The 11,203-nt window shown below is 41.1% G+C and overlaps 1 protein-coding gene across 1 annotated transcript in view; it reads left to right on the top strand.

The window, feature by feature from the left end:
- Positions 3,964–11,203, top strand: part of GRAP2 (GRB2-related adaptor protein 2) — a 40,645-nt gene continuing 33,405 nt past the window's right edge. Inside the window, exon 1 of the mRNA XM_021384718.1 lies at positions 3,964–4,169. The gene's annotated coding sequence lies outside the window, so the exon portion shown is untranslated. The remainder of the gene's footprint in view (positions 4,170–11,203) is intronic.

Raw genomic sequence — 11,203 nt, 5'->3', positions numbered from 1 at the left:
AAGGGAAACAATCTGTAATGTGCTTTATGAGAACACATGGTAAAAAATATTAAAATTCATAATAAATGTTTGTTTTCTGTCGCAGCCCCCTCCCCCTCACCCCGCTTACTAGTGTGCTTCTGCCTGCTAGCTACTGCAGTCCATACTGAGGGATATTTTTGATGCAAGGATGGGCATGAATTTCAAGCAAAAGATCAAAATGGTACTTTTTAATGTTTTAAAGAACAGAGCTAATTAACCTTTTTTATCAAACTACGCACATCTTCAAGTGACTTAGATGGGAAATATATTGGTTTAATTAAGATTTCACAGGGAGAGACAGTTGCAAACACTTGGAACCGAGAGAAAGTGGGATCTTTATGAGGAGGGTGCTGTATGTTTTACAACTCCCCGTGTCTCTTTGTTGTTTGCACTTCAAATGGAGTCCATTTTTATCTGCCTCTCCCACTGAGAGAAACTGAATTTGTCGTGTGTTTCAATGAAGCTATTAAAAACTTCAATCGCGAGACTCCTCTTTTGTTTTTGTATGTTTCTCTCTCTCTTCCTCTGTCAGAGTTGCACTGTGACATTGGTTATGTGGCAGCATACTTTGATGTTGGGTTCTTTTTTTGTTTTTGTGTTTATGAGTTGATTAGATAATCCTGCTGCAATCATAACTTGCTTGGACAGAAAACTTATTACCATGTGCTCCTTATCTGGGTCCCCACTCAGTTTGATTTTTGTACGCATAGGATTTTGATGAGATGTGTTCTCAGCAAGCAGGGCATGCCATGCTTCTTTCTGTTTCTTTGTTTTTAGGAAATGATGAAAAGTTCAAGAGTGACAGCTTGAAGTTCTATATGCATACAAAAAGAACAATGTGAATAATGTCAGCATGCACTTCCCCTTCCCTTCAGGAGCTCCAGAATATTTTAGATGAGTAAAAAGAGTGTACTATTGTGACCTGACATTACAATACAAGTGTTGGAGGGGCAAAACCACAGGACTTCTATATTGACAGATCATATATTCTTAGTGCTCAGATATATTTATCTATCTAGTACTCTAAGACATTAAAGGGTAGGATGTGCTTGAGATAAAAATATGTCGGTACTGTTGAATCATACCAAAAACAAGTCATTAACTTAAAAGACCTTCCTCTGACAAAATCATCAACAACAAAACTGAAATATAAAATCTGGTAGGTCTTCTTCTTTAAATAATATTTCAGTTGAGCCATTCTGACTATTAAGGCTTGAAGCCTGGATATAGCCATGAACTAATTTCCTGCCTTCTGCTTTTGTTTGTCAGTTACTGTCATACAGATCACGTCATATAAATGAAGCTGAACACTTTTTAGGTCTTAGTGTTAGCAAACAAGAAATCATGATTTGATTCTTGCATTCTGTGCCTCTGTCCTTGAGCCAACTCTGTGTGCTTTGTGCTAGTACTACAGTGCTGCATATATAACTGATTTTTGGTAATATTGAAAATGACATGCATATTGAAGTGCTTGCAAGACTCAAGTTTTTAACATAAAATAATAAATGCTTTGGTTTGGTTTTGTTAGGGTTTTTTTTTGGCTGAAGAGTTGAGAGCATTTTAACTTAGCCCAACTGGAAAGTTACATTTCATTCCCTTCTCCCCCCCCCCCCCCCCCCCCCATGGTTTGTTTTAAAGTGTTTTGCTTTTTTTTTTTTTTTTTTTGAAGTCAAAATAAATTTTGAGACAAAGATCTGTTTTAAACTGAAAATCAGAATATTTCATATTGGAAGTGTTTAAATCATTAAAAAGAGAAAAAGAGTAATCTACTAGAAATTCACAAAACAGCTTCCTCCTTCCCTGTAATTTTGGAGGACAGAATATATTATTCAGAAAATTTTTTCCAATATTAGATATTTTAATATCATAGAATCACAGAATGGCTGGGTTTGAAGGGACCTCAGAGCCCACCCAGCTCCACCCCATGCCGTGGGCAGGGCTGCCACCCACCAGCTCAGGCTGCACAGGGCCTCATCCAACCTGGCCTTGAACCTCCAGGGATGGGGCACCCACATCTTCTCTGGGCAGCCTGTGCCAGTGCCTCACCACCCTCTAAGTAAAGAATTTTTCCCAACATCTACCCTCAATTTCCCCTCTTTCAGTTTAAAGCTCTATTGCTTTGAATTATATTGAATTGAATATTGCCTATTGTCCTGTTCACTTAAAAAGTTGGTCCTCCTGCACAATATTATCAATAATACTGTCAATAACTTTTTACCCATTTCTAGTTGTAACATCTGTTCTAGGTTGAGAGTCACACACATTCAACCTGACCAACCTGGCTGCTTGTTCTTCAAAACCAACACTAATGAAGAGTTAAAACATTTTGTATTTCTGCATTTGAGCATGGAGGACGGAATACGCACAGATTTTCGGCCAAGCTCTGAACTATGCTCAATGAAACAGAATCCCATCCGGATCCTCAGTCTGGTACAAAGTCAAGAAAAGTGGCTTCAAGAAACTAGCGACTGTGAATATCACTGACTCGAGAACATGAGAATTTATGAATCTATTTCAGCTCCTGCAAATGGTCCTTTCCTTGCTAACAGCTTACAAAGCAGAATTACACTGTTAGGCTGTGATTTCAAGTGGCCTCTGAGTGATGGCTGCAGGGAGATGTTTCTCTTGATGTTGAGTCCTTTCTACTTCCCCGGTGCACTGTGCTGCAGGCACGGCACTTTGGGCCAGGGCTGTGTTTCCTAAGGGAGCTCCTACTCTCCAGTAATGACTATTTTTCTAGTTGCCAACTTCTCTTCTTCCACGGGCCTGCTGGCCCCTGGCAGGCCTCAGGAAGAGTGGGGAAGAAAAGAAAAAAAAAGGTTCTCCTGAGGAGAAACCTTAATTATAGTGTTTTCCCCTTGCATTTACATGATACGTAACTACTATGCCATCTTAAGGAGGCATGGCACAGATGGTGTCCAGGCCAATCATCAGTGCCAGGTGTAGGTGGCAGTTGCTTTCTCCAGACCACCATCCTCCCATGGCACTCTCCTGTGGGCGTCTGAACTGCTGCAATGACTCAATAAGTAAGACACCTGGCAGGTGTACACATCAGGTATTCACATCTCTTCTCTCACAGCTCAAAGACAGCCGTTCAGTTGATAAAATCACAGAGGCTGCTGAAACATTGGATACTTTCTTAAATTATCTCTCTGATGGCCCATGCCTGCACTGCTTGAGGTGACCCCTGTGTGTGCTTGTGTTTTCCTACAGAGATACAGCATCTTCTCACGTGTCATAGAATCATAAAATCATTTGAGTTGGAAGGGACCCTTAAAGGCCACCTAGCCCAAGTCCCCTGCAGTGAACAGTGACACTCACAGATGGGTCAGGGTGCTCAGAGCCCCTCCAGCCTGACCTTGGATGTCTCCAGGGACGGGGCATCCACCACCTCTTTGAGCAACCTGTTCCAGTGCCTCACAACCCTTACTATTAAAAATTTTTTTCTTATATCCAATCTAAATCTCTCCTCTTCTAGTCTGAAACCATTGTCACTTACCCTATTGGAACAGACCCTGCTAAAGTGTGAGCGCACTGTGTACCATGGACTCTGTCACATTAGAGGAGACGCAGAGCGGGAGAGGTGCCCCTGAAGTTCAAACGCAGATGATGTATGACCACCAGCCACCCTATGTTAGAAAAGAGGACATCTTTCAGGACATGCCTGATGGCTTGCTTCTGTGGACCACAACTTGCATGCAACAGGGACTGGTATTTTCCAGACAGATGCATCAAGTACCCAAATGTTGAGCAAGTTATGGAGTGCCCAGTGCTTGAAATGCAGCTGGAGCAGTGAACAGCTGTAGCATTCCGAGAAACTGTTCTCAAGCAGCTGTCATCGTGAGAGTAGACGAATAAAACCGCACAAAACTGAGCCCCACACCCATCTCTGTAAGCAGCCGTGCCTGTGAGTTCCTGCGTGGTTTGTGGTTCACACGCTGCTGGCTTGATTGGCTGTGCTTGGTGAGGGAAAGGCAAAGATGCCATGGTGAAGCCCTGTTGTCCCATATGGCTCCACAGGCTTCGGCCCATGCTGAGCACTGGTGCTGAAGGCAGAAGGCAAGTTAATTACCGCGTTATGAAACTCCCCATCGCTTTATCTCAACACAGATCCTGAAACAGCAGAGTGCAACCACCAGCCTTCAAAGGTACAGATCTACTCTGCTTCTTTTGTTGAGAAGTTTTAAGAGTAATATTCATTAAATTAGCATGATATTTTCTGCAGAGTTTAACTAGGAAAGTCTTAGCTGCAAGGCGCGGGATTTAGTAAGTTTTCATTTATACCACCACTGCATCAAGCTTTTCTGCTTGTCAGTGGGGGATCAGGAATGTGCTCAGAAGGAGGGTAGTTATGGGAAGAAAATAATGGGAACTTCTCTTTTTTTCATTTTTCTTTTTTTTCAGCCAGAAGCACAAAGTAAAGAGATATCCAGATTTCCCAGAAACATTAAGGTTCCCCTGAGAGAGATCAGGCTATTGTGTCTCCAAGACACCCAGTGTGATCACACTGACTGGGACAAGATGCCTAGGAAACAAAAGTGCTTCTGGCAGCTGTAGATCTGGCATCACCGACCCTCTATCTGGTGGCTCCTGGGAAATATCCTGGGGTCTCTAGAGACAAGGCCTGAATATGATTTCTCCTTAATTGCTTTGTAACATTCTTATAAAGCTTTTCAGTGCGTTGTAAGTGCAATATGCAGCATTGGTATGAGACATTTCTTTAGGATAGAGTGCTATAAAGCTCCACGGCAAGGGCTGCGTATGTTTCGCAAATGTTTGTGTTCATGGAGAAAGCTCATATTGCTTGACTTGCCTTGCAGTTAATTTAGGATTAAAAGGACATCAGTCTCCAGACATTATTTAGTACTGCCTGTTTGTACAAAATTTTCTTGGAAAAGATGACAATCTCTTCATCAACAGTAGGAAAAGCTCTCATATATTTGCCTGGAGAAGAAAGCTTTTTGTATTGATCGAGTTTCTAGTAAACAGGCACGGCAAGAAGAGTTGGGTTTTGGGTTGAGAATCCCTGAAAAGCTGCCCGCTGCTTCTGTTTTGGGATGGAAGAGTCTGTCTGGTTCAGCCACCAGCGAGAGTCCTCTGCTTGGAAGGAGAGAGGGGCCCATGCTTTAGCGTGTGTGCAGGAAGCAGAGTAACCTGAAGATGGGTAGATAGGCAATGCGAAGCATACCCACATAATTTGGCTTAGTTCTGTTGTCTGGATTTTGAAGTTAACTTCACCTCTACCATTGCTCTCCACACAGATCTTCCAAAATTGTTAAGAGTGAGGTGTCTTCCAGGGCTGAACAAAAATTGGCTTTTTCACAAGACAGAAGTTTTTACAACCCCTAGAGTACTCAGCTGTCAGTCCTGATCTCTTATGTGTTTTTACATTAGTTTGCAGAAGGTATGGTATGTCTGGATGTCTGTCTGGTTTTTGTAAGCTATAGCTATTACTCTAGTAAAAGGCATCATTTCTCTCTCCAAACCGTGTCTTTCTTTATCTAGTCAAACAATTTTTCTTTTTCCCCACAATTCCTACCTTCCACTCTTGCAACTGTGTGCCAGTGCCCTCCATTTTTGCTTATTCAAGAGCAACAGCAGTGAGAAGTAATATCCTCTGTACAATGTTACACTTTGCGTTCCCCATCAATTTCCAGCTTGACAGCAGCTCTCTGTGGCCACCAGCAATATCTGAAAGTTTGGCAGGCAAGAGGTTGCTTTTAAGCCACAAGTCTGGAACCACTGCTGTAGCAGCGTCTTCTGGTTTGTTTTTACTGCCTGACATAATGAAAGTGTTCTTCACTCCCTTTGCTATGCTTCTTCCCTTAACAGTAAAATACTTGAAATTCTCTTAGTGGAGCTGTTAGTTATATGCCATAAAATACTCTCACTGCCAAGTTTAGTCTCTGGATATAAGTAGTCAGAAGGGCCCAACCACTGTGGCTGAGAAAATGCCATTTATTTTACCATGAAGTACTTCTGTCAATACTTGGTACCCCTTTGTGTTTGGGGCTTATTTCAGTTCTGTTAGTTATAATATAATATAATAAGGCCTTGCCTTCCTCTACCTTTTTCTCTCTCTCCAGAGTCTGGTTTTTGTTTAAGAGGAACGTAACCATACTGTCCTCTTGCAGTTCCTCAGAATGCTATACTGAATATGATGGCTGTCACGCACTTGACTTGAGGCTTAGGGCTGGCTGCAAGCCATATTCCCATCAGCACAAACAGCATCTATAAATTCTATGATATATTTCAAAAACGTTTATTTTGCAGCTCCCTCAAGGGAAAATTTCTAGTGTTTTCAGCTCAGTTTTCCACCATTCTTCATAGTTTGTGGCAGCAGCAAATGAAGTATGTTACCACCAAGGGTTTTATGGCAGTAACTTTGCTTTTCCTGTATAAACTTTTTGTCTTAATGTCTCCACAAATTTTTGGCTATTGAGGGGAATTTTGCCCATTTGCAAGTCAATTGAGTCAATGCAAGTGCTCTCATTTTATAGTTATAATAATATATATATACATATATACATATATACATATATGAATGTAGTGCCATTGAGATGATAGAAGCCCTTAAAGCCGTACTGGCTTAATTAATTTGTCAACGTGCAAAAATGAACAGGTCTTCCCAGAATCAAGCTTTATGGCTTTCAGTACCCCAACCCATTTCAATTCTTCTGTGTATGGCTACCCTGCATTTCATAGATCTGTCCTACTGTACAGAGAGGTGATGGGACTTGCCTGGAGAAGCGCACCAAATCTTTAGCTGACATGGGTCTGGAAACTAAATTCTTGATCCTGTTTCTTACTCCCTAGACAAAGCTGCCGTGTTGCTTCAGGTTGTAGCGTTGACTACCTTTAAAATATAATTTCAAATAAGCACTTTTTAAAAAAGAGGTTGGAGAAAGAGAAACTTGCACAAACATGAGTAGATTTGGTAGTGATATTAGCTAGGTACTATCACCTTCATGTTTTGAGATGCAAACCGATTCCCATAATAGAAGCATTCAGTGCTTTACTCAAACGCTTTTGAAGTCTGGCCACTATTGTGCCGCAGATATTGATCTTCCCCAGCTGGGTCATCTGGATGAGAAGAAGGACATCTTTTCTTCTTTTGGCTTTGGCCCAGAATGCTGTATCTAAGCCAAGTTGTTGTAAATACTGTTGCTAGAAGAATTCCAGATAGATGAGAATGAAAAGTGTGATCTTGGAAAGGCCTGAGCAATTCCTGTAGACTTACATTTTTTAAATTGTTCTGCTGATTAGAGAACCATACTAAGGTACCATTTAAATAATGTCTAAGCAAGGGAGACTAACCTTTGAGGAATAAGCTTGCTAGAAATGGCCACATTATGCTGGCATTGAGTTCACAGGTCAGTACTGCAAAATATTATGAGACGAAAGAAAATGACTGGAATGCCTAAATGAGCAGTATGCACTGATACACGATTAAATCCTTTTTTCCCCTCTTTTGGAATCCCAAGATCCATCTTTCCTCCCTCTCCCTGAGCCTATAACCTTTTTACATGCAGCTTTATCTTTTCAGAGCAGCGTACAGTTATAATTACATGCCATTCTTTTCCCTGAGGCACTGTATGCCTCGCGTTCTCTAGACTTCTCTTTTTAGTTCTCCAATTTTTTTTATTGTCTTATCATGACAAATTCACCAGCAACCCTTAGAGTAAAATCTTCAACCCTCAGAGCTCTGACATCTCTTTTTTTATTTTATTTTTAAAAAAATCTATCTATGTAAGTAACAACATTGTGTTTCCAGGTCACAGCCCTTCCAAGCTCCAGCTGAGTTCTGGCATGGAAAGCACACTCCTTAACACTGCAATCTAGACAGGGATTATCTTAGGATGTAGACAAACTTCTAAAACTGTCTCAGTGCATGAATGTGCCCCAATAATTGCTTTTCACTCACAAGTGTATAGATTCTAAGGATAAGATACTGGAGACATTCTATCTGTTTGTACGTGGGATTTGCTGTACCGGACCAGACATCTATCACGTGCCATAGGCTGCCCAAACAATGGTCAAAACCTAATGACTGAGAGAAAGGTGACCCAACCCTCTGTCAGCCAGGGGTGCAGAGCTCTACACGTGGATGGAACTAATACTTTCTGACAGGGTTATTAGTTTACAGTTTGAAGATTCAAGTTGTATTTTTGTTATGCAAGCATACAAACAATGCCTTTGTGGAACCTGAATGTGTCTGGCTCCTCCTTTTCTCATAATCCTAACAGTGTAGAAAGTCTCAGATTAAATCCGTCAAAATAAATAAAAATTATGCTGACTTTCTCTGTTGTACAGAACTGGATCTGGTCTTAAAGTATTTTCCTGTACTGAACAGAAGGAGAATCTTAATTCATTGAAGTCATTAAATTATTTGAGATTCTTAGTAGAAAGGGGATGAATGGAATTGCAATATTACATTGCTGAAGATTATGTAGCATTGTCATAATCATTGCATTACCTTCAGCAGGGGCCATGTATGGCAGCTGCGTCCTTTGCCTACTGATTTGACAAAGCATATATTGCTATCTCCTGTATCCCAAGTAATTACATCTGTACTACATGCCTAAATGGTTGAATGCTGTCTTCTCCTTTTACTGTAATGATCTCATGAAATAATCAAAGCCTCTGAACCTTTGTGATGTCAGGTTAGCCTTAAATGATGTTCATGATAATATTTTTTCTTTCCCACGACATCACAACAAGTCAGTTCTCAGTGGGGCTGATCCATCTGTGCACAGGTAGGAGATTCTTCACTCAGAGCAGCAGCTGCTTCCCTCTGTTTCCAGAAGAACTGCAGCGAAATGTCCCTCCCGGTGTGAAGTGAAAGGGCCGGTCTAGCTGTGGGCTTCTCAGGTATCTTCAGATGTCCCTCATAGCATCCTCTGAAGGAAAAAATTAAATGTTTGTTGTTTTTTTTTTAAAGGGGATTCTTGATAAGAAGTATGATAGAGGTACAAAAGAAAAAGCTACCAATCTTGGAAAAACCTTCAGATGTTGTCAGTGCAAGATTCTTGTGATCCTTGAGTATGATGAAGATCTGGATTAATCCACTATCAAGACTGCAGAAACAAACAAAAGGTCAAACCCAAAGCATCAATTTTCGTAACGGATCCATATTTTAAACTAATTTTACTTCATAAATTAGTTAATAAATGTACTTGTAAATTCTCAGAAAATTCATTACGCACTCTTACAGTTAGTGCTGTAAGTCTTCATGAAAATCATGCCTCTTATACATAAAAAAAAAAAAATACCAAATGCCACTGGATCATTATTTAAATGTAAGCTCGGCTGTAAGTACACAGACATGACAAGTACCTCCATCGGCTATACCAATTAATTTTACTTTGGTTTTATTTTGATTTTTCAATACTCTTCTGGTTTGCTTCCCTTTGCTGTTGAGGTCACTGTGGGAAACAGGGTGGAAGCAACCACAGGATGATGTCTGTGGTGATTAACCATTCATTAATAACTGCAGCTCCAGAATGGGTTTGGAAATACTTTCTTAAGTCTCCAGAGCTTCTGAGGGTCAACTCCTTAAGCACCCTGAGCTCTGTATTATTATTTCTTTTACAAGTTTTTTGCTGACTTTCAGATACTTATGACACCAGATCCCATGCGCTGACAGAGGTTATGCCTCCGTTGCAAAAAATAGGGAAATTCCTTGCTAATCAAGTGGTTTTCTCCAGATCTGATCCTCAGTGTGGAATTTCAGGGATGAGAAAGCAAAGGTGATCGTATGGCAGTGCGGCTGGTTCTGGTCAATACAATACCTCTGCTGGGAATGAACCTCCAACGGTTACATCTAGGTAATAATTCCAGTGGGAATTTAGATGCAATAGCTGTCCTCATTGAAAATTAATTAATAGATAAAAATCAGTTCCTTCAATGAAGGTGAAGTAATAGAAGTCATAGCAGAAGATGATCCAGGCTTCGGCAAGCTCTCAGTCTAAAGAGAAAGGTAAAAAAAGAGTGGGAGGTAGAGAGGAGGAAAGGTGAAGGACTTGATGGAAAGAGGTATTCCCTTGGTGTCTTATCAGAGTAGTGGTTTGGGTACAGCTCTTTGCGTGGCCCCTGGAACTCCAGAATAAGAGTTCTTTTCTTTTTCTGGCTTGATTTCTATCTCTTTGGTACTACTGCAAAGTTCCCCATGCATGCTTTTGTCTGTATTATTATAAAGTCGCCCTAGTACATTCTCAGGGAATGATTTTGAGAGGGATACCCCTTTCTTCCCCACAGCCAGCTAAAGGGTTTTACCATTCTTTGTATGCCATAGCTTACAGAGGCACTGGGAGTGCTAGCACAACTGTAACTATTCCTTTGAGTCTTTTAAGCACCTGGTGATTTCATCTGGTAGTTAAGGGAGATTTTGAAGGAAACCTGCTGCACTTCAGTAGATGGTGTTATTGATTCAGTGGAGCCCTTTCCTCTGAGCCAATACTGAATGATATGCCCTAGTACATTTCTTGCACATGAGACCTCCAGCCACAGCTTGATTACTTGTGGTCATCAGTTATCCTTTGGTTAATTGCATAAGCCTGAAGGTGTTTGCCCCAATAGCCCAGGCAGATTTCAGTTTGCCTTCTGCATATCAGACATCTTGATTTTAATTGGGCTGTTTTTGCTCTTGCTCCTAGCCTGCTGTGCACTGCAGAAAAGCACTGGAGGATGGATTTCATTGTTAGCTTGGGGGATAGATACAGAGGGAGAGAATGTGGCTGTCAAACCGGAGGTACCCTCCAGGGTAAAGCTGGGGTCAAAGGGCACCGTTGACATGGTTTAATATTCAGGCTTACTAACTCAAATACCTCATTCTAGAAGCGTCCAGAGAAGTGCGATTCTCAATCAGGCTGCAGCAAGAAAAGAGGTCTTAATAGGGTTGCTTAATTAAGGGGATGGGTAGTTCTAGCAAGAGAAGCCAAAGGAGCAGCTGTAATCCTTTATAACCTACCAAGGAAAAACTGCAGCAGTGTGTGGCCCTCTCTCCAGTAGAGCCAATCAGGTAACAGAAATGCAAAATGAGTCTGAATTTAATTTCTCAGTTGTGAAATGCAGTGGGAATCTCTTGGGGGGGGGGTGGAGAGTGGTTATTTTATTAATGAATTACTACTGTTTGGAACCATTTCTGATCAGAGTGGTTGGTTTTACTTTTCTGCAATGTGTT

The sequence above is a fragment of the Numida meleagris genome, chromosome 1 (assembly GCF_002078875.1).
Source record: "Numida meleagris isolate 19003 breed g44 Domestic line chromosome 1, NumMel1.0, whole genome shotgun sequence".
Classification (NCBI taxonomy): Eukaryota; Metazoa; Chordata; class Aves; order Galliformes; family Numididae; genus Numida; species Numida meleagris.
This window is presented reverse-complemented; position numbering and strand designations above follow the sequence as displayed.